General features: G+C 41.9%; 2 protein-coding genes and 1 pseudogene across 4 annotated transcripts in view; 1 reads left to right on the top strand and 2 right to left on the bottom strand.

Annotated features, from left to right (window-relative positions):
• The window catches only part of LOC306647874 (insulin growth factor-like family member 4), a 454,704-nt gene that overhangs the window by 245,410 nt on the left and 185,075 nt on the right, over positions 1-24,219 (bottom strand). The window lies entirely within an intron of this gene.
• Positions 1-24,219, bottom strand: part of LOC306647881 (insulin growth factor-like family member 3) — a 272,092-nt gene that overhangs the window by 103,000 nt on the left and 144,873 nt on the right. The window lies entirely within an intron of this gene.
• Positions 3,613-23,605, top strand: LOC306648505 (AP-2 complex subunit sigma-like; annotated as a pseudogene). Its single transcript has 4 exons — positions 3,613-3,777; positions 19,567-19,676; positions 20,055-20,188; positions 23,189-23,605. The product of its transcript is annotated as an AP-2 complex subunit sigma-like (transcript).

Genomic DNA, 24,219 nt, shown 5'->3' with positions numbered 1-24,219 from the left:
AAAAAGTCAAAAACTAAATGACCTAACATTACAGCTCAAAGCCCTAGAAAAAGAACAGAACAATACCAAAAGTAGTAGAAGACAGGAAAATCAGAACTGAAATCAATGAAATTGAAACAAAAGAAACAATTCAAAAAATTGACAAAACAAAATTTTGGTTCTTTGAAACAGTAAACAAAATAGACAAACCCTTAGCCACACTAACAAGAAGAAGAAAGAAAACTCACATTACTAAAATTCATGATGAAAAAGGAAATACCACAACAGACACCCCTGAAATACATAATATAATGAGAAGTTACTTTGAAAATCTATATGCCAACAAAATAGAAAATACTGAAGACATTGACAAATTTCTAGAGACATATCATTCTCCCAAACTGAAACAGGAGGACATACACAATTTAAACAGATAAATATCAAGCAATGAAATAGAAGAAACCATCAAAAGCCTAACAACCAAAAAAAGCCCAGGACCAGACAGATTCTCAGCCAAGTTCTACAATAACTTCAAAGAAGAACACTTTCCACTACTTCTCAAAGTATTCCAGGAAATAGAAAAGGAGGGAACCTTACAAAACTCATTCTATGAAGTTAATATCACCCTCATACACAAACCAGACAAAGACACATCAAGGAAAGAAAATTGTAGACCAATATCTCTAATGATATTCATCTAAAATGAATATAGATGCAAAAATCCTTAATATAATCCTGGCAAACCACATCCAAAACTATATTAAGAAGATAGTTCACCATGATCAAGTGGGGTTCATCCCAGGAATGCAAGGTTGGTTCAACATTCAGAAATCAATAAATGTAACTCATCACATCAATAGATTTAAGGTTAAGAATCATATGGTTATTTCAATTGATGCAGAGAAGGCACTGGACAAAATACAACACCCCTTCATGCTCAAAACACCAGAAAAAACAGAGATAGTAGGAACATACCTCAACATTGTGAATGCTATTTATGCTAAGCCCACAGTCAACATTATTCTTAATTTAGAAAAACAGAAAGCATTCCCTTTAAAAACTAGAACCAGAAAGGGATGCCCTCTTTCACCACTTCTATTCAACATCATCCTTGAAATTCTAGCCAGAGCAATTAGGCAAACTAAAGAAATTAAAGGGATACAAATAGGAAAAAAGAAACTCAGGCTGTTACTATTTGCTGATGACGTGATTCTATATTTAGAGGATTCAAAAAACTCCGCCAGAAAACTTCTAGACCTCATAAATGAATTCAGGAAAGTAGCAGTATATAAAAACAACACACATAAATCTAAAACATTTTCATACATACGTGATGAAACACCTGAAAGGAAATTAGGAAAATAACTCAATTCGCAATAGACTAAAAAAAAAAAAAAAAAAATTGGGAATCAATCTAACCAAAGAGGTGAAAGATCTCTACAATGAAAACTACAGAATATTAAAGAAAGAAATGGAAGAAGACCTTAGAAGATAGAAAGATCTCCCATGTTCTTGGATAGGCAGAAATAATATCAAAATGGCCATTCTTTCAAAGGTGCTATACAGATTTAATGCAATTCCCATTAAAATCCCTATGACATTTCTCATAGAAACCAAAAAAAGCAATCATGAAATTCATCTGGAAGAACAAAAGACCCAGAATAGCCAAAGCAATCCTGGGCAGGAAGAGTGATGCAGGAGGTATCAGTGTACCAGACTTTAAACTCTGCTATAGAGCAATAGTAACAAAAACAGCATGGGACTGGCACCAAAATAGATAGGTAGACCAATGGTACCGAATGGGAGACATGGAGACATACCCACATAAGTACAGTAACCTCATACTAGACCAAGGTGTCAAAAACTTACAATGGAGAAAAGATAGCCTCTTCACCAAATGGTGATGGCAAAACTGGAAATTCATATGCAATAAAATGAAATTAAACCCCTATCTCCCACCCTGTACTCAACTCAAAATGGATCAAGGATCTAAGAATTATGCCAGAGACCCTTCACCAAATAGAAGAAAAAGTAGGTCCGAATCTCCATTACATTGACATAGGACCAAACTTCCTTAACAAGACCCCCATTGCACAAGAAATAAGCAGCAAGAATCAATACATGGAATAGATTCAAACTAAAAGCTCTTTTCTCAGCACAGGAAACAATCAATAATGTGAAAAGAGGCCTACAGAGTGGGAGAAAATCTTTTCCACACACCCTTCAGTCAGAGCACTCATCTCCAAAGTTTGTAAAGAACTTAAAACCCAAAATACAAAGAACCCAATCAATAAATGGGCTAGGGAAATGGGCAGACACTTCACAGAAGAAGATATATAGGTGATCAACAAATATATGAAAAAGTGCTCATCATCCCTAGTAATCAGAGAAATGCAAATTAAAACCATCCTAAGATTTCATCGAACTCCAATTAGAATGGCTATTATCAAGAACACAAGGAATAATAAGTGTTGGTGTGGATGTAGAGGAAAAGGCATACTCATACATTGCTGGTGGAGTTGAAAATTGGTGCAGTTACTCTGGAAAGCAGTATGGAGATTCTCAGAGAACTTGGAATGGACCCACTATTAGACCCAGCTATCCCTCACTCCTCAGCTTATACAGTTTATACCCAAAGGATTTAAATCAGCATACTGCAGTGATGCAGTCACATCAATGTTCATAGCAGCTCAATTCACAATAGCTAGATTGTGGAACCAACCTAGATGTCCTTCAATTGACAAAAGGATAAAGAAACTGTGGTATATATACCCAGTGTAATATTACTCAGCCATAAAGAAGAATAAAATTATGGCATTTGCTGCTAAATGGATGAAGTTGGAAAATATCATGCTAAGTGAAACAGGCCAAGCCCAAAAAACCAAAGGCCAAATGTTTTCTCCGATAAGCGCATGACACTATATAATGAGGGGATGGGGGAAGAGAAGAATGAAGGATCTTTCGATGGTGTAGAGGAAAATGGGGTGGGAGGGGTTGGGGGACAGAAAGATAGTAGAATGAAACAGACAGTATTACCCTATGTATATGTATGATTACATGAATGGTGTGAATCTACATTGTGAACAACCATAGAAAAGAAAGATTGTACCCCATTTGTGTACAGTGAAGCAAAATGCAGTCTGTAAAAATAAATGTCTTTTTAAAAAGTTGCATTTTGCCAAGTTATATTGCTATATTGTGTGCATGTACAAATATGTACCAACAAAGCCCAACACTATGTACAGCTAGAATGCACCAATGATGTCCGGAGCCAGCAGGTCACGCGCCTTGGCTCATGGTCACGCCCCCTGCCTTGCCTCATGCTGAGCTAAGATGGCACCTGCCAATTGCTGGTGGGGCGTGCCATTACCTGTTTACACACCTGTCAGACTATACCAGGTGCATCAGACTAGATTGCGTGGTGCTTCATGATTGGACAACTACACTTCCTTATTGGAGTTCTGGCGTGAGACTAGTCTTGCCTTCACGCGCTTTACTCTGATTGGTTTCTGTACTTTATATTAACTGTGTTTATTCTGCTAATAAACGAGACTTGATCAGGCTTTTGTCTTGTCTCCATTTCTCTTGTCTCTTGTCTCTCTCAATCCCAGCACCCCCTCCAGGTACCCGTTGATGTCCTGCGGGCCGGGACAAGTGGCGCCCAACGGTGTGGCTTTGGATACGGGGGAATTCGCGAGGGAAGTGGCGTGTAAGTGTTCAGCGGAAGAAGAAGAAAAAAAAAAAGTGAAAGTCAGTTCAACAAAGTTCGCCACAGGAGCCTGCCGGCCGTTCTTAAAGGTACAGTAGCACCTAAGTATGGGTCAAGAATTAAGTAAGCATAAAGTTTTTGTTAAGCAATTAAAAGAAGCTTTAAAGACACGGAGAGTAAAGGTTAAGAGTAATGATCATTTTAAGTTTTTTGACCTTATTAAGGACACCTGTCCGTGGTTCTCACAAGAAGGAAGCATTAAATAAGAAGTTGGAATAAGGTGGGAGATGCTTTGGGAGATTTTCACAGAACGTTTGGCTCAGATAAAGTTCCTATTACAGCTTTTGCTTACTGGAGTCTCATAAAGGAACTTTTAGAACATACAACAAATAATTCTGATATAGCAGCAGCAGTTACTCAGACAGAGGACATTTTAAAAGCAGCATCAAAACAGGATCTTCAGGAAGAGCCCTCTGAGGAAAAGGGAGAGGTAGATCTTATTTCCCTTGAGAGTGAAGATGAGAAAGTTACAAGTCCTTTTCCAGATGTAGGCAGCACAGATGTTAAAAAGAAAACTCAATATCAGAACGAAGCTCCACCTAAAATTTATCCTTCATTGACTCATTTTAAAGACCCTTCAAATGAGAATAAAATAGATGATGAGGACGTTGATTTGGACCTCATAAATGAGGAAGCCTCAAAATATCCTAATCCTGACTGCCCGCTTAAACAAGGACAGTCCATTTTCTCATATCCACCTCTCTATCGCACACACTCTGCTCCTATGGCAATGGCAGTGATAGATCCAAAGAAGACCTTAAAGAAAAAATTAAACATTTGGAGGAACAAATAAATCTAGAGGAACAATACCAAGCTCTGATTACCAGGTTACAAAAATTAAAGACAGGCAATGAATCAGTGCCCAGTCCTGATGGATTTAAAAGGGATATTTGCCCTCAAATTCTATCTGGACAACAGTGTCCAAGAGGAGGAGTTCCCTGAATCAACAGGGATTTAAAACCCCCTCCACTAAGTGCTTTCCCTGTTACTGAGACAAGGGATAACCAGGGACAACCCTGGAGGCACCACACTGGCTTTGATTTTACTATCATAAAAGAATTAAAAACTGCTGTTTCTCAGTATGGAGCTACAGTGCCATACATCCTTGCTATTTTAGACTCCATAGCAGAAAATTGGTTAACACCACAGGATTGGAATACTTTAGTTAGAGCCACCCTGACTGGAGGTGACTTCTTGCTTTGGAAGTCTGAATATTTTGAAAATTGCAAAGAGACAGCTAAAAGAAATCAACAAGCAGGAAATGGGTGGACTTTTGATATGCTCACTGGAGTAGGTGATTATGAAACCACAGACAATCAGATGCAGTATGACCCTGGAGCGTATGCTCAGATACAGGCAGCAGCCACTAAGGCCTGGAGAAAATTGCCTGTTAAGGTAGACATCAGCATGTCTCTTACAGGAGTCAAACAAGGCCCTGATGAGCCCTTTGCTGACTTTGTTCACAGACTTATAACAACGGCTGGTTGTATTTTTGGCAGTTCTGATGCAGGTCTTGACTATGTCAAGCAACTTGCTTATGAAAATGCCAATCCTGCATGCCAAGCTGCTATAAGACCATAAAGAAAGAAGACAGATTTAACAGGATATATTCATCTGTGCTCAGATATAGGACCTTCTTATCAACAGGGCTTAGCAATGGCAGCCGCTTTTAGTGGACAGACAGTGAGGGACTTTCTTAATAATAAAGACAAAAACAAAAGGGCCTGTTTCAAATGTGGCAAGGGTGGACACTTTGCCAAAGACTGCAGATCAGATTTACAAAAAACTCTTGAGGCCAAAATACCTGGTCTCTGCCCTAGGTGCAAGAGAGGAAAACATTGGGCTAATGAATGCAAGTCCAAAAGAGACAATCAGGGAAATCCCCTTCCCCCACATCAGGGAAATGGGAGGAGGGGCCAGCCTCAGGCCCCAAAACAAGCATATGGGGCGATCAGTTTCATTCCAACCAACAGCAGCAACAACAATCCATTTCAGACCTCAGTAGAGCAACCCCAGGGAGCGCAGGATTGGACCTCAGTTCCACCTCCCATGTCGTATTAACTCCTGACATGGGCCCTCAAGCCTTGAATACTGCAATTTTTGACCCATTGCCCTCAGGTTATTTTGGCTTAATTTTAGGAAGAAGTAGTTCTACCATGAAAGGTTTACAAGTACTCCCAGGAGTTGTAGATCAAGATTTCTTGGGAGAAATTAAGATCATGGCTAAAACAGATAACAACATTATTACTGTTACTCAGGGAGAAAGAATAGCACAGCTGATACTGTTACCATTAGTTCCAACCAAACACCCAGTTCAAAATCCTAGGAGAGGAAATGGAAGTTTTGGATCCTCTAATGTATATTGGGTACAACACATAACTGATCAAAAACCTTCTTTGACCTTATGGCTAGATGGCAAGTCATTTACAGGTCTAATAGATACAGGAGCAGATGTGACCATAATTAAACAAGAGGATTGGCCTTCTTCTTGGCCTACCACAGAAATTATGACTAATCTTAGGGGTATTGGTCAAAGTACAAATCCAAAGAAGAGTTCTAAATACCTCACTTGGAGAGACAAAGAAAACAACACAGGTCTCATTAAGCCTTGTATCATACCTCATTTGCCTGTTAATTTGTGGGGAAGAGACCTATTATCTCAGATGAATCATGTGCAGCCCCAATGAAACGGTAGCTGCCCAAATGCTATCTCAGGGATATACACCAGGAAAAGGGCTAGGAAAGGCCAAAAATGGTATTTTACATCCCATTCCTAATGTAGGACAGATTGACAGAAAAGGCTTGGGAAATTTTTGATTTCGGCCATTGACATGCCTGCACCCCAACTGTGTGCAGATCCAATAACTTGGAAATCAGATGAACCAGTTTGGGTTGATCAATGGCCGCTAACTTCTGAAAAACTTGAAGCTGCTCCAATGTTAGTGCAGGAACAGCTAACAGCTGGACATATCATAGAGAGTAATTCTCCTTGGAATACTCCTATATTTGTAATTAAGAAAAAATCTGCTAAATGGAGATTACTACAAGACTTAAGGGCTGACAATGTCACTATGGTGCTCATGGAAGCCCTGCAACCAGGGCTGCCATCTCCTGTAGCCATCCCTCAAGGATATTTTAAGGTAATTATTGACCTCAAAGACTGTTTTTTTAATATCCCTCTACATGTAGATGGTCAAAAAAGATTTGCTTTTAGTCTACCATCAATAAATTTTAGAGAACCTATGAAAAAATATCAGTGGAAGGTATTGCCACAAGGAATGGCTAATAGTCCAACCTTATGCCAAAAATTTGTTGCTCATGCCTTACAGCCTATTAGAGATTCTTGGAAACAAATATATATTATTCATTATATGGATAATATACTCATAGCAGGACAATCAGGAGAACAGGTATTACTATGTCTCACACAACTTAAACAGCAGCTGACTGCAGTAGGACTACAAATTGCTCCAGAAAAAGTTCAGCTACAAGACCCTTATACTTACCTAGGTTTCCTGCTCAATGGGCCTAGGATTATTAATCAAAAGGCAACAATCAGGAGAGATCATTTAAATACACTTAATGACTTCCAGAAGCTTCTAGGTGATATAAATTGGCTTCAACCATATCTTAAATTAACCACAGGGGTGTTAAAACCATTGTTTGAGATATTAAAAGGAGACCCTAATCCACAATCATCCAGGACTATATCTCCTGATGCATTAGCTGCTCTTAAAGAGGTGGAGGATGCTATTGCAGGTCAATTTGTTACCAATATTGATTATTCTCATCCCTTAATGCTCATTATATTTAATACTTCCATCACTCCAATGGGTCTTTTCTGGCAAGATAATCCTATTATGTGGATTCATCTTCCTTCCTCACCCAAAAAAGTGCTATTGCCTTATTATGATGCAGTAGCTGATCTGATTATCATGGGGAGAGAAGATTCTAGAAAATATTTTGGAATAGAGCCATATAAGATTATTCAATCCTACACCCGATCTCAGGTCAATTGGCTGTTACAAAATACTGACACCTGGCCTATAGCTTGTGCCTCATTCACAGGTGATATAGATAATCATTATCCACCAAATAAATTGGTTCAGTTTTGCAAACTACATCCTTTTGTGTTCCCTCGTATTATTAGAAGGGAGCCTTTACACAATGCTCTTGTCTTTACTGATGGGTCATCCACAGGAACAGCTGCTTACACCTTCCTTGATAGAACTGTCACTTTCCAGACAAAATGTACCTCTGCCCAACTTGTTGAATTACAGGCTCTTATTGCAGTTTTATCTGCCTTTCCCAATCAACCCCTTAATATCTACACAGACAGTGCCTATTTAGTGCACTCAGTGCCACTCCTTGAAACTGTCTCTCAGATCAGACATGTTTCTAAAACAGCATCACTGTTCCTTCAGTGTCAGACACTCATCCATAATAGAGGGGAGCCTTTGTTTATTGGACACATCAGAGCTCACTCTGGCCTTCCAGGGCCATTAGTTAAGGGCAACAGAATTGCTGACACAGCCACCAAAATGGTTGCAGTAGTTTTTTCAGATAATATTAAGCAAGCTCAAGGCACTCATAACCTACATCATTTAAATGCCCACTCTCTTAGGTTACTCTATAAAATCACTAGGGAACAAGCAAGGCAAATAGTAAAAGGCTGTACCACATGTGCTACTCATCTACCGGTTCCACATCTAGGAGTTAATCCTAAAGGCCTTGTTCCTAACATGGTGTGGTAAATGGATGTTACCCATTTTTTAGAGTTTCGTAATCTAAAATATATTCATGTTTGCATAGATACATTTAGTGGATTTATATCGGCTACACTTCAGGCTGGAGAAGCAATGAAACATGTAATTGTCCATCTATTACATTGTTTCTCAGGCTTGGGCTTATCTAAACAAATTAAAACAGATAACGGCCCTGGATATACAGCAAAAACCCTCCAAACATTTTGTGAAAAATTACAAATTCAACATGTCACCAGAATTCCTTATAATCCTCAAGGCCAAGGAATGGTTGAGAGAGCACATCTCTCTCTTAAAACTACTATTGATAAAATAAAAAAGGGGGAATGGTACCCAATCAAGGGTTCTCCTCATAATATACTCAATCATGCTTTACTCATTCTCAATTTTTTTAAAAAATGGATGATCATGGGAAATCTGCCACTGATCATTTCTGGCACCCAGAATCTCAAAAGCATTTTGCCATGGTAAAATGGAAAGATCCATTGGATGGTTCATGGCATGGTCCAGACCCAGTCTTGATCTGGGGTTGAGGTTCAGTCTGCATCTTCTCTCAAAATGCTGATGGAGCCAGATGGCTGCCAGAGCACCTTGTATGCCAAGTTAATGAAGTTACCTCCTCCAGGGGTAAAAATCATCCCTGAGAGTCTTTTCTTTTCCTTCCACAGGAATGAACAAAACATTGCTTCTCTGAATGACGGCTGCCTGTTCACTGCTCTCCTACAGCCATGCAGGGTTTGAGGACCCTGATAAGGCTCATGAGTATTTACTGGAGCTCAAAAACAAACCATGTAAGTGTGAGGGAGGATTTATAATGAGTACTGATGAGGCAAGTTATAAGCCGTCATACATCGGTAATCTCCCGAAACAATGCATAGAGATAGATTGTGGCAGTCACATCGCATTTTGCACGACACGTACACTGTGGTACTGTATCGAAAAACCACAGATTATTCCCTCAGTTAATGGCAAATATGCACCTTGTTCGTGCACGACCTTTCACACTTCCTCCCATAGCTCTTGTTATTCCTCAGCTCAGACCTGTTCTTCAGGAAACAAAACCTGTTTTACCACTACCTTAATAAAGTGCCATCCAGGATCAACTGGAGGGGATTGGTCTAATAACCCTGGAAAATTAAGTGTTGCCTCATGTCCTGCAGACCTAGTGGGGAAAACAGTTTGCTGATCTACTATGGCACCCCTACATGTGTCTGATGGAGGAGGCCCCCAAGATTATAATAGAGCCAAGCAAGTCCATGAAAAAATTCAATGGATGTACGAGGAACTGCATCCCAGTCTGTTATATCACCCACTAGCATTACCCAACCACAGACCTTCTGAGCTAGGCCCTGCCACATATGATATCCTTGAGGCCACTCACACCTTGCTTAATCGGTCCAACTCTCCCTTGACTGTAGATTGTTGGCTTTGCCTTCAGCTAGGATATCCTGTTCCACTAGCTATCCCAATTGATTATAGAAATAACTCTGCTACCAACCTCACAGTGATAAGTTATAAGACTATGACCAATCTTGATGCGTCTTGGTCCAGTTTTGCTGGTAGAAATTGCTTACCGACTCCACCATTTCTAGTACAGCCATTCATGTACTCCAATACTACTTGCTTTTTTCACCTGGCTATAATAACACCTGGGATTTAGATGTAGGGACTATAACCTTTAGTGGTTGTTCTGAGACATTCAATCTTTCACAGCCATTGTGCCCCCCTAATGGCACTGTGTTTGTTTGTGGAGGTAATAAGACTTTTACTCAACTGCCTATCAACTGGACTGGTCTATGTGTCTTAGCTGCCTTACTCCCAGATGTAGACATTATTCCAGGAGATGAGCCTGTCCCTATACCAACAACTGACTACATTACAGGGCGACCTAAACGTGCTGTCACTTTCATTCCTCTACTTGCAGGACTTGGAATAACTACAGCAGTGGCCTCGGGTACTGCTGGTTTGGGGGTCTCTCTTAATCAATATACTAAATTATCCAGACAATTGATTTCTGATGTACAGATACTCTCAAGCACCATACAAGATCTTCAAGATCAGGTAGATTCCTTGGCAGAAGTGGTCCTACAAAATAGAAGAGGTTTAGACCTTCTAACTTGCCGAACAGGGAGGCATTTGTTTGGCTTTGCAGGAGAAGTGCTGCTTCTATGCCAACAAGTCAGGAATCGTTAAGGACAAGATCAAACAGCTGCAAGAAGACCTAGAAAAATGCCAATGAGCACTGGCTGATAATCCACTATGGACTGGATTCAGTGGACTCCTTCCCTATCTCCTTCCCTTCTTAGGTCCCCTCCTTTGCTTGCTGCTAGTCATATCTATAGGTCCTTTGATATTCAACAAGATTATGGCTTTCATCAAAGCTCAAATTGAGGCTATACAGGCAAAACCTATTCAGGTTCATTACCATCGGCTGGAGATGATGGATTGTGATGGTGCAACATTTGATCAATATTAGATCGTAATAGACCATCACCCCTGTGCGCTGAACTGGTCAGCCAATGACGGGTAAGATTCGTGGGAGTGCATACCAACCTAAGAGAGGAAATGAGGGCAAGAGCCTCATTATCCAATGACGGGTAAGGATGCTGCTCTGGCACGGATAACCTAAGACAGGCACAGTTCCCGAGGGATTGTCACTCCAGCTCTATAAAATAAAAAAGGGGGACCTGTCCGGAGCCGGCAGGTCACACGCCCTGCCTTGCTTCAAGGTCACGCACCTTGGCTCATGGTCAGGCGCTTTGACTCATGGTCACGCCCCCTGCCTTGCCTCATGCTGAGCTAAGATGGCACCTGCCAATTGCTGGTGGGGCGTGCCATTACCTGTTTACACACCTGTCAGACTATACCAGGTGCATCAGACTAGATTGCGTGGTGCTTCATGATTGGACAACTACACTTCCTTATTGGAGTTCTGGCGTGAGACTAGTCTTGCCTTCTCGCGCTTTACTCTGATTGGTTTCTGTAGTTTATATTAACTGTATTTATTCCTCTAATAAACGAGACTTGATCAGGCTTTTGTCTTGACTCCATTTCTCGTGTCTCTTGTCTCTCTCAATCCCAGCACCCCCCTCCAGGTACCCGTTGATGTCCTGCAGGCCGGGACAAATGAAAAAGTGGATTTTAAAAAATAAATAAAGTTACATTTCATTCTATCTTCCCAGAAGCTTGATATAGGACAGGACATGGGTGCCTTTCTCTCTGTCTCCCCAACCTGTGAATCTTCTCCATTGACCTGGCTTCTATTTCTCTGCTGCTGGGAGCACAGGCAGGGAGGATGGAGGCAGGAAGTCTCCTCTCTAATTTGTAACATTAGGGTGATCATCCACTGACACTGTGGACATTGTAGACATGTAAGGCTGAGAACCTCGTGGTGGCATGTGGGTTCTGCAGACACGGGAGCGTCAAGGATCTCTCATCTGAACTTCCCTTCAGATTCACACCCTTCATCCTCTCCTGAAGGTCCCTCAGCCAAAGCCAGGCTGCCACTGAGCTGGCTGGAGTCCTGCACATGTAGGTTCAGCTGGAGCAGAGGCGCTGGGGCTGCATTTCTCCAGGTGCTGGGTTTCCAAATACAGTGCGTGACTTGGAATCTCCGGTGCCAGGCTGGGGATGGAGGCAGACATGAAAACCCCCTGAACCACATGTGTGTACTTTGGCTCTCTGAGTCTTACTGGGGTGCATGCTGTCTCCAGTCCTCAGGAGGATGCACTTTAGTAACCTGCGCAGGCTGCAAAACCAGAAGCACTGCGATTCTCTCAGCTCCAGTTTCAAGGCGGGGAGCTCCTGTTTCGACAGCGGGATGACATCCAAGGGGAAGGGTGCCCACTTTTCAAACCTCCAAGGGCCGCACTCGCAATTTCTTTATGTGACAGCATTGGAATTTTGGCAGGGAGTGAAGTTCCTCAGCCCCTTGGGCCCAAGCAAGCCCTACAGTAGGCACCTGCGCACTCGGGGTCTGCACCTCCCTCCCTCCCTTCCCAGTGCAACTTTTGCTGCCCCCTAGTGGTCACTTCTGGGGTTTAGACTTGAAAAACCTGGGAGAGGACGGCTCTTCTGAGAGAATGTGAATGTGACATACAGCTCTTTGATCCATTTTTAACTCGCCCTTGACCCCACGCTTAAATGATTCCGTAACATTTATGAAAAAGGATAAAAGCCCCACACTTAGAGTGGGAAGGGTCCATTGATGTCTGTGGAAAGTAATGCCCTGTCATTTATACAGGAGGTGGAGGGGAAAAATTTAAACTTGGAGTTGGAGGGGAAAAATTCGCAACAGATTATAGCATCTCTCCGCGATCAGTTGACTTCAGGTTATCTTATCCCAACGCAGTTTCTTTGGAACCATCCTGGGTTAAAATAAAATAAACAAAATTTTAAAAAGGCAGAGTGTTTTATCAGGCAGCATTCTTTATCATTGAAAAGACTCTCCATTTGGATTCATATTGGCATTCACAAACAGAGGGGGGAAAGTTCATTTTGACTTGGCACCAAGGCTCAGGGATGCTGTACAAGGTGCAGACCTTGATCTGGGCTTCAAGGCCACGTGGAGACTGGGGACCATGGTGGGGCACTGGCTGGGGTGCACCCATCTCAGGCATAGTGCCGTGTGACTGGTCCTGGGACCTGGGCCTGGCATAGGGACCAAGTCTAGAGGGCCCATGAACAGTGGGTGGTGGTGGTGGTAGAGAGATATGGCTGGAGGTGAGCTGAACTGAGTTCAGAATGACTCCTGAATGATTACAGTTTCAGGATTATTACATTACAGGCTTGCATTATTACATTTTAATAAAACGTTCTGTTGAAGAAGATGGAAAAAAGGAGAGAATGTGAAGAAACAATCATTCTAGATTTGCTATAAGTAATGTACATTAATAGAGCTTCTCCCCAGAAAAGGTTCCAATGTCTATTGAAGTATACAGTGAGTCACTTTTTGACTCAAGTTTAGGTATTGTAAATATATTTTAGTCCTAGACACAGGCACACTTCTGTATGCTGATGGTGTTAGTCAACTTTTCATCTCGGTGATAGAAATATCTGACTTAAACAAATTATAGGAGGAAAAGTTTATTTTGACTCCTGGTTTCAGAGGTTTCAGACCATGGTGGGCTGGCCCACTGCTCTGAGCCTGAGGTCAGGAAGGACGTCGTGGAGCCTGGCAGAGGAGAGTTGCTTAACTCATGGTAGCCAGGGAGCCACAGGGAAGGCCTGGGGACAAAACATGCCCTTCCAGAGCATGCCCCCAGGGACCTACTTCCTCCATGTAGGGTCCACCTCACAGTGCTTTGTCCACCTACCAATGGATTAATCCACTGATGATGTCAGAGCACTCAAGACGCAATCATCTCCTGAAAGCCCCACCTCTGACCTTGCTGCATTTCGAATGAAGATTTCAACACATGAGTCTTCAGGGGATGCTTCATATCCAAACCGCAACACTGCTCTTTATTATGACATTGCTTACACTAGTAAAAGATTGGAAACAATATAAATGGGGGAAGGTGAGTGTGATTAAACAGAATGAGAATGCTCTTGTTCATAAATACATGATGCAAAAAATTTTAATGAAGAAAAGAAATTGGGAGAAGATCACTTTAGGTCAACTTAGCCCCATGGAGAAGGGACTGCTGTGAACCATTTTTACCGACATCCCTATGAGTTTTACAAGCTACTTTTAAAAGACTACCAGGATCAGTAGTATCCACAGGGGCATAGATGGCCACCTCACATCCTGATTTATTTTTTCTTTTATGGTCCAATGAGTTTCTGCAATCCTTTTCCATGGTGGGAAACTGTGCATCATGTAAACCTTAGCATCTTAACCATTTTTACAGTTTCATTCAATGAGGTTAAATATATCACAAGGTTGAGCAACCATCATGTCCATCTGCCTCCAAACTTTTTCATCATCCCAAATAAAATTTGCTGATTTTAGATGCCCCATACAAGGGAGATCATAAAACGTGTCTAGCTTATTTCATTTAGCATGGTGCTTTCAAGGCTAACAGAATTGGAGTATGCATCCTTGAGTTCATGGACATGGGTTGTGGCCACCTTTGGGCTATTACAGACAACTACCAAAGCCAATATGAGCATTTACATACAAGTATCTATTACGTACCTATTGTCAATTATTTGGGGTATATATCCAGGATTATAATTGCTGGGTTACTTGATAATTTTTTAAATTTTTTGAGGAAATTGTTTTCTACAGCAATGAAACCTTTTTTTCTTTTTATTGGTTCTTTTTAGTTATATATAATGTTAGGATTCAACTGGATGTAATTTAAAAGCATGGGATATCATTTGCTCTACTCAGTTCCCAGCACTTCCCTTTTCCCTCTGCTCCTCTCTCGCCCTATTCCCTTCCCTCTACTCTGTCTTTCTGCTATTAAGTAAGTGCTTTGTGGATATGCATGCTTGTAAGAGTCACAGTGGTGTATTCATATATGTGCACAGGAAAGTCATGTCTGCTTTGTTCCACTAAATTGAACCATTTTTTGCATTTGGACTACCAACACACGAGTTTCCAGTTCCTGATATCCTTGCCAACTCTTGTTGTTTGTTTAATTATTTTGTCTCAGCCACCCAAATTGAGAGAAGTGTTATTTCCTTGTGGTTTTAATTTGCATTTCCCTAATGATTAATGAAGTTCAGCATGTTTTCATGTGGTTATTGTCCATTTGTATTTTCCCCCATTGGATTAATGTCTATTCTTGTCCTTCATCTAATTGTAAATTGGGTGCTCCTTATTGAGTTGTAAGAGTTTATTACATATTCTGGGTATTATTTTCTTATCTGACATGTTGTTAGCAAATATTCTCTCCCATTCTGTGGACTGTCTTTTCTAAAGCTTCTTATATAGGTTATATTACCATTTAATTTTCGGATCAAAGGCACAGTTTGCGTGTACCCAACATAATACTCTATCACTTTAATACTCTCAGGCCTGGCATGATAGCTCATACCTGTGATCCTCCCATGTGGGGAGCCTGAGGATGGAGGATCACAAGTTCCAGAACAATCTCAGCAACTTAGCAAACACCTCAGCAATTTAGAGAGGCCTGTGTCAAAATATAAAAATGAAAAGAGAGTTGGGCATGTAACTCAGTGGTAAAGAGCCCCTTGTTGAATCCCCAATACAAGCAAAAACAAAACAACAACAAAAAACTTCAAAATGTGTCCACCACTCTCTGTGTTTTTCAGCGACATCCCTGTATTCTCCCCAAGGTGGCAGCAGGCAACTGCTCAGAGTACACAGTGACTCCCAGACTTCCAATGCTCAGGTGCTTCCAGTGGAGCTCACTCACGCAGCGCTTCTGCGCACAGCGGGTGGATGGCCAAGTTTCTGACTGTCACCTCCTTGTGTCACTATTCAGTAGCTGCTGCTGCCTCCGGATGCCCTGGACGCTGCAGGAACCGTGACTGAGGCAGTCCTCTCGCTATGACTAGGATTTGGTGGCCTCAGTTCTGTACCAACTAGCACTGTGGCTGTCTTCCTGAGTGTCAGGCTGTCCAAGTTCCTAGCCTTGAAAATGGAGGCCAGCGAATTGTAGCCTACGTGCAGGTCACTTAGGCGCATCCACCGAGTGGATTGAACCTCCTTAACCTGGGTGAGAGCCAGGACATACCTGGGAGGAGCAGAACGTGGTGTCCGCTTCCATCCCGTCTGCCTTCCAGCCCCACCCCGGAGTTGCCTGGCAGCACGCAGCCTGCGCTTGAAAACCCCAGCACTTGGGAGCCCAGCAGCGGAGGAGGATCAGCTCCAGCTGCACCTACGTGTGCACCGCGCCCGCCAGCTCTGGGACAGCTAGTCTTTGGCTGTGGAACTTTCGGAGTGGACGAGGGATGTGAATGGATGTGTACGAAATGGAGATCTCAGTGCTCTGACCTGCAGGGAAGCTCAGATGAGAGGTCCTGGGCATTCCCATCTCTGCTGAAGCAGGATGCCACCGTGAGGTTCTCAACCTTACCGTGTCTGCAACTTCCATGGTTTTAGCGGAATATCTTCCTTGAAATCACCCAGAAACCACTCCAGACGCGGAAACTCACGCTGGGAACTCACGCTGGAGATTTTATTAAGCTGACAGGCAGAGTGTCTGCACACAGGGAGGGAGGGAGGGAGAGAGAGAGGGAGGGAGGGAGGGAGGGAGAGAGAGAGAGAGAGAGAGAGAGAGAGAGAGAGAGAGAGAGAGAGAGAGAGAGAGAGAGAGAGAGAGAGAGAAACAGGGAAGGGTGGAGCTGTTCTTAAGTAGTGGAATTTCCAGGGCTAATAACAACGGACCAATGGTTGGCGAGGAGGTTTGTGGGCTAACAATCTGGATTGTAAAGTGGTGTGGGGGAGGCAGAATAATGGCAGCAGCAAAATAGCAGATCTTATGCCAATAGTACTAATGTTACAAATCAACAAGCCTTACAAGTTTTCCTGCCTCTCTTGTCCCTGCCTGTGCCCCAGTAGCAGAGGAATTCCAGCCAGATCAGCAACAGAGAAGATGCTCAAGTAGACTCTAGCTGGGGAGACAGAGAAAGGCGCCTGAACCCTGTCCTGGCTACAGGCTTCCAGGAAGGTAGACTGAAATGTAACTTTTTAATGAAGATTAGGTGTTTCTGGACATTTCAAGCTGATCTGTGAGAATATATGTTAAATAAAAGTGACCAGAAAAATTCATGTGATTCGTCCTGATTTTTCTCTAAGTCAGGAAGAAATTAGAATCACAGAATGTTTTAAAAGAGGAAAGATATGTGAAAGCAAGCTGTTCTTAGAGAAACATCTGATTCTAGGTGTGGGTTAGGAAGCATACAACCTGAGCTTGGAGCACATAGAGTTAGGTAATAAGGAAGTGAAAAAAAATAATCATTACAAAAATGCTAAAACCCACATTGGTCATGATGTGTTGGAGCTCCAATGAGCAGCACAGTAAAAATTAGGTCAGTGATATTGGATAACTGTGGTGTGGTTTGAACATTTATGTCCCTCCCTGTTGAGGTCTGAGACTTAATCATCAATCCAATAGTATTAAGAAATAGGAATCTTAGGAGGTGACTAGGTCCTGACTCTTTAATAAAATTTGTGCTTCTATAAAAGGACAAGAAGTCTCTTTGTCCCTGTTTTCCCTTTGTGTGTGTGAGTGCACAGCAAGCAGACCCCATGATGTAAGCAAAGAGCAGCCCTCACCATACTTGGGATATGCTGCCACCTTGTTCTAGGACTCTTCAGCCTCCAGAACTGGGAGAAGTAAATTTTTGTTGTTTAAAAATGACCCAGTCTAAGGCACTTTGTTATAGCAGGGACAGACTAAAACAAACCCCCAAATAAAACTATCACTGAGTTCCTACTGTAGTCATTCATATCTGTGTATTCCACATTCATGGATTGCATTAACTATAGATCAAAAATATTTTAAAGTGCTGTGCCTATACTGAACACAGACAGATGTTTGGTTGTCATTTCTTAAGTAATAAAGTGCAACAACTATTTCACAGCACTTATATAGCACTTATAACAGTTACTGTTATAGTTTGGATATGACCCCCCCCCCAAACCTCTTGTGTGAGACAATGCAAGAAGTTTCAGAGGAGAAATTATTGGGGTGTGAGGGTCTTAACCCAGTCAGTGAATTAATCCATAATGGGATTAAATGGTAACTGGAGGCAGGTGAGGTGTGGCTAGAGGAAGTGGTTAATTGGGGGTTTGGCTATGGTATATATATTTTATATCTGGAGAATGGAGACTCTCTCCACTTTCTGATCACCATAATATGACTGCTTCCCTCCACCACCTTCTCCTACCATGATGTTCAGCCTCAACTTGAGCCTTGAGGAATGGAACCAGCCTTCTATGGACTAAGACCTCTGAAACTGTGAGCCCTCAAATAAACTTTCCCTCCTTTACAATTGTTCTGGTCAGATGCTTTAGTCACAGAGGTAAAAAAGCTGACTAAAAGAGTTACATAGATAATCTTGACAAAAAGTATACAGGAGGCTGTGCATATGTTCTAGGCAAAAACTATGCCATTGGATATGATACTTGAACACCCTTGAATTCTGTTATCTCCAGGGATTCCTAGAGCCGTTCCCCTGGGATACTAAGGGACAACTGTACTGGTATAAATAAATGACTGTATAAATAAATGAGAAGAAAGAGACACACCTCCAATGCAGTCACCTCAAGGATGGAGAGAGCAATTCCATGCTCTTTGAAGTATGAGCTCTAAATAAAACTTGGTTCTCAAGAGTACCATTTGGGCAGATAAAGAATGTTATTGAAAAAACCTGAAAATTATTGCAGCAACCAGGTGATCAATTTCATCATCATCATCATCATCATCATAATTATCATAAAGTATGTTAAAAGGATATATTCTTTTTTTTAACCAGGGTTTGAACCCAGGGGTTGCTTAACCACTGAGCCACATCCTCAGTCCTTTTAAAAGAATATTTTACTTAGAGACAGGTTCTCACTAAGTTGCTTAGGACCTCACTAAGTAGCTAAGGCTGGCTTTGAACTCATAATTCTCCTGCCTCAGCCTCCCTTCCTAAATTGTTGGGATTACAGGAATGTGCCCAGCTTGAAAGGCTGTATTCTTGATGCAATAGAAATGACACATTCTGTCTGTGGCCTTCCTCCCCCAAATCAATAACCCCTGTCTAATTGTGGAAAAAAAAATCAAACAAATCCCAAGACAGGCATGTTCTACAAAACAGCTTGCTGGTACTACTGGAAACATCAAATCAAGGAAAGTCTGAGAATCTGTCAGAGTTTAGAGATTGAAGAAACTCAAAAACTAAGTGCAATGTCATGCCCTGGAACAGAAAAAGACATTAGGTTACAATGAGGAGATCTGAACAACCTGAGTCTTTAGTTCATAAACATGCTTGAAGATGTTTCATTAATTTTAACATGTATCCTAACCTTAACTTTAGTTCTTCTGCTAACACCGTGGAAGTTGCAGACACGTAACTTTGAGAACCTCATGGTGGCACCTGCTTCAGCCGAGACAGGAATACCGAGGACCTCTCATCTGTCCTTCCCTGCAGGTCAGAGCACTGCTATCTCCATTTTGTGTGGATATTCACACCCCTCGTCCACTCCGAACGTTCCACAGCCAAAGACTGGCTGTCCCAGAGCTGGCGGGCACGGTGCACATGTAGGTGCAGCTGGAGCTGATCCGCGGCCACTGCGGCGCTCCCAAGAGCAGGGGTTTCCAAGCGCAGGCTGCATGTGGCCAGGCAACTCCGGTGTGGCGCTGAAGAGCAGGTGGGGGTCGGAAGTGGACACCAAATTCTGCTCCTCACAGGTGTGTCCTGGCACCTAGCCAGGCTAAGGAGGTTCATGCTCTCTCCAATCCACTTGGTGGATGCTCCTAAGTGACTTGCAGGTAGGCTACAATTCGCTGGACTCCATTTTCGAGGCTAGGAACTTAGCCTTACACTCAGGAAGACCACAGCAGCACTACATGGCACAGCACTGAGACCACCAAATCCCAGTCACATCAAGAGGATTGCCTCAGTCACTGTTCCAGCAGCATCCAGGGCGTCCGGAGGCAGCAGCAGCTACTGAATAGTGACACAAAGACAGCGCCAGAAACTTGGCCATCCACCCCCTCTGCGCTGAAGCGCTGCGCGAGCGAGCTCTACCTGAAGCGCCTGCGCATTGCAAGTCTGTGCGTCACTGTGGACTCTGAGCAGTCGCCTACTGTCGCCTGCTGCCACCTGGGGGAGAATACAGGGATGTTACCAAAACACCCCAAAGAATGGTGGACACATTTTGAAGTTTTTTGTTGTTTCTTTTTTTGCTTGTATTGGGGATTCAACAAGGGGCGTTTAACCACTGAGCCACATCCCCAGGTCTTGTTTTTTTTTTTTTTTTTTAAGTTGTTGATGGACCTTTATTTTACTTATTTATTTTTATGTGGTGCTGAGGATTGAACCCAGTGCCTCACATATGCTAGGCAAGTGATCTACCACTGAACCACCTCCCCAACTCTCTTTTTGTTTTTATATTTTTGACACAGGCCTCACTAAATTGCCAAGGTGTTTGCTAAGTTTGCTGAGGTCGTTGTGGAAATTGTGATCCTCCAGTCTCAGCCGCCCCACATGGGAGGATCACAGGTATGAGCTACCATGCCAGGCTTGAGGGTATTAAAGTGATAGAGTATTATGTTGGGAACATGCAAATTGTGACTTTGATCCGAAAATTAAATGGTATTATAACCTATATAAGAAACTTTGCAAAAGATAGCCCACAGAATGGGAGAGAATATTTGCTAACAATATACCACATAAGAAATTTATGCCCAGAATATATAAGGAACCCTTACAACTCAAAAAGGAGCACCCAATTTACAATTAGATGAAGGACAAGAATAGACATTAATCCAATAGGGGAAAATACAAATAGACAATAAATACATGACAACATTCTGGACATCATTAATCATTGGGGAAATGCAATTCAAAACTACAAGCAGGTCACTTCCTCCCCAGTTCTCCATTTGGTTGGTGGGGTCCCATGCTGGTTCAACATGCATATGGAGAAGTATTATTTCTGTTCGGGGCCTATCTACCCCTGCCATGGCATGATGCTCATCCACAATGAGTGCAAGGTATTCAGATTCTGTAAATACAAATGCCATGAGAACTTTAAGTTGAAGCACAATCCTCACAAAGTCAGGTGGACTAAAGCATTTCAGAAAGCAAATGGTAAAGAACTTAACACTGGATAATTCATTTGAATTTGAAAAAGGTAGAAATGATCCTGTCAAATACCATCAAGAACTATGCAATAAAACTATTGATGCAATGAAGAGAGTTAAAGAAATCAAAAAGAAACACCAAGAAATATTTATAATGAAAAGATTGAAGAAAAATAAAGTGCTAAGAAAGTTCAGGATATTAAAGAAGTCAAGCGAAACATCCATCTTATCTGAACCCTTCTCGCAGGCAAAGGAAAACAGCTTTAAGAAAAAAAAAATGGTACAGCAGTTATAACAGGATGTGGATATGGAGGATGCTTCTTAAAATTCTCAATCTCTGTAACCATTTCTATACATACATTTGAAAATCTCCTTTGGAGACTTAGAACTTAATTTTAAATTACTGATTTTTATATATGGTCACTGAAGTGAAATGTGATTACAAATATTTTTCTCTCATGCTGCTATTTGCACAGCATCAGATTATGGATGTTAGATTGCTCCTCAGCAATGTCATCATCGATAGACGTGTTTATGTAATGTAGATCATGAAAACTCTGCTTATAAATGCACAAGTGAATTGTGGACAGAGTGGTCATGCTTTTTGGATAATGGCCCTTGACAGCATTTATGTAATAACTAATTATAAAAATTTATGGCCTGTGATATATAAAATAAAATTTTTTCTTTGCAGTAAAATGTTCCCTTTATTTTGTTAGAGAAGGGAGGATACAGAAAGGAAGTAATAATTTGTATGACAATCTCAAAATCATTTATATTTATTGTATTTTTTGTTTTGATTTATTAGCTTAAAGGAGAATAATGGCATAATATGATGAAACATAGTTATGTTGGGCTATTTTGACCTGGTTTACCTGTTCTTGGCAGGTATTTGTGGGTGTTTCCACGGAGAGCTGAATAATCTTTACTTGAAATGGCACTGTATTATTTCTGCTTTAGAGAATTCTCATTTCTAATTTGTGATTCCTATTAGAACAAGGTACCTCCTTCTCCCGCTGCCTACCAATGGTCTAGAAGCAAAGAAATCCCAGTATCTTTTAAATTTTGTTGTGTAGTTTTCTCCCTTTTTTTTAAAGACAAGTTCCTAATTGTTATGGGAGATAGAATTTATGGGTATAACATCTGCCCATTATTTGTACATAAAATAAAAACATTTTTCAGTGAGTGCCTACACATTATTTAAAGGTACTAAACAAAGTATGTTTTTAGTTGGAAAAAATTACCTTTCTCTACACATACTACTTAATTAGTAGATATAGTTAAAGAGAAATATATGCTTAGTTAAAAAAAAAAAAAAAAAAAAAAAAAAAACACTAGGAGCAGCCAGTGACCAGAGTGCCCCTGAAACCTGGTGCTGAGTCAATGTCCACTTTTCCCCCTTGGTCTGTGAAAACCAATATGAATCCAAAAAATCTACTGCTGCTCTGACCTGGCAGTTGTAAGTAGAAAATAAATACACAATAGAAAATCTCAGCAAAGCTACAGATTGGTTCTTTGGAAACATTGATAAAATATAAAGTGAAATTGAGTGACTCAACCTACGTTACCAAACTCTTGGTCCAGCAAAGGGTGAAGAGGGATTGGAAAACAAAGATTCACAAACACAGATTTTGAAGATTAAGCTGAGATTAGGTGGAGCTCTGCTCTCAGGTGGAGATGCAGCTCTAAAGAGTTACACCAGCAATCTTTATTTATATAAGTCTCATTATCAGGTTAAAGGCTATTCAACCATTATTCTTTGTATTCAGGAACGTAACAGAAATTAGGGAATCTATGTAGCTTATCCACAGTTTCAAAGTGCAATGTTAGGAACTTTTTGTAGCTCTCAGAAAGTCCACTGTTAAAAGTTACTGTAGGGACTCTGCAACTGCAGCCAGAGCTGGAGCCACCCAGTTGCCGCAGGACTGGGGCTACTGGGGTCTGGACAGGGGTTGCTATGATCTGATTCATCCTCATCCACAACCAGGCAGGCAAGACGCACCTGGCAAAGTGGTGCATGCAATTTGATGATGACAAGAAGCAGAAGTTGATAGAGGAAGTGCACACCATGGTCACTGAGATGCCAAGCACATCAACTTTGTGGAGTTCAGAACTCTAAGATCATTTATCAATACTACACTGGCCTGCACATCTGCCTCTGTGTGGACATCAATGACAACAACCTGGCCTATCTGGAGGCCATCAACAAATTTGTGGAGATCTTGAATGAGTATTTCCACAATGTCTGTGAACTGGACCTGGTGTTCAACTTCTACAAGATTTACAGGGTCGTTGACAAGATGATCCTGGCTGGCAAAATCCATGAGACCAGACAGAGGAAGGAGCTGAAGCAGATTCTGATACTGCAGTCTCTGGAGTGAATGACACTCACTCGCCACCTCAGACACACCTGCCCACACCCAGCCAGGCCTTTGCCCCACCACACAGCCCCCTCCCTCAGCTGTCCTGGAGAAAGGGATCCAGCTGGTTCTGAGCCACAAGAAAGGACACTGCACTCCACTGCCTCTGGGCCTGCTGTGGGCAGAGGTCACATTCTGTGCCCCAAGTAACCACTCTGTTATTGTGTGATGCTATGAGCATGTGTGGACCTCCCAATAAACCCATGGTCCTCCTGGAAAAAAAGTTACTGTAAAGTGGGCAGGAACCAGAGAAGCAGAGCTGGTGAGATATTGTGGTTGTCTAGCATGAGAACATTATTCCCACCCAGGAGCTGTGTGCCTGAGATCAAGGTCAAAGCTGACAGGATTCTTGCACAGAGCCTCCTCATGCAGGGCATTGCCACAGCAGCTGAGCATCCTATTCCCTTACACAGAAACATCCCAGGCACTAGGCATGCCACAGCCATGAGGTCATTAGAGACCCCCAATCTCAGTCACTACTCTCCCATCTTATGCCACCACTCTCCACATCTCTCCCTTTTACATTTTTTAAATGTAAGTGATGGGTTAAGATTTGGAGTCATTGGATTTCTTCT

Source organism: Sciurus vulgaris, assembly GCF_902686455.1.
Source record: "Sciurus vulgaris genome assembly, chromosome: 17".
Classification (NCBI taxonomy): Eukaryota; Metazoa; Chordata; class Mammalia; order Rodentia; family Sciuridae; genus Sciurus; species Sciurus vulgaris.
The sequence above is the reverse complement of the archived record's forward strand: the minus strand, read 5'-3'. Positions and strand labels throughout refer to the sequence as shown.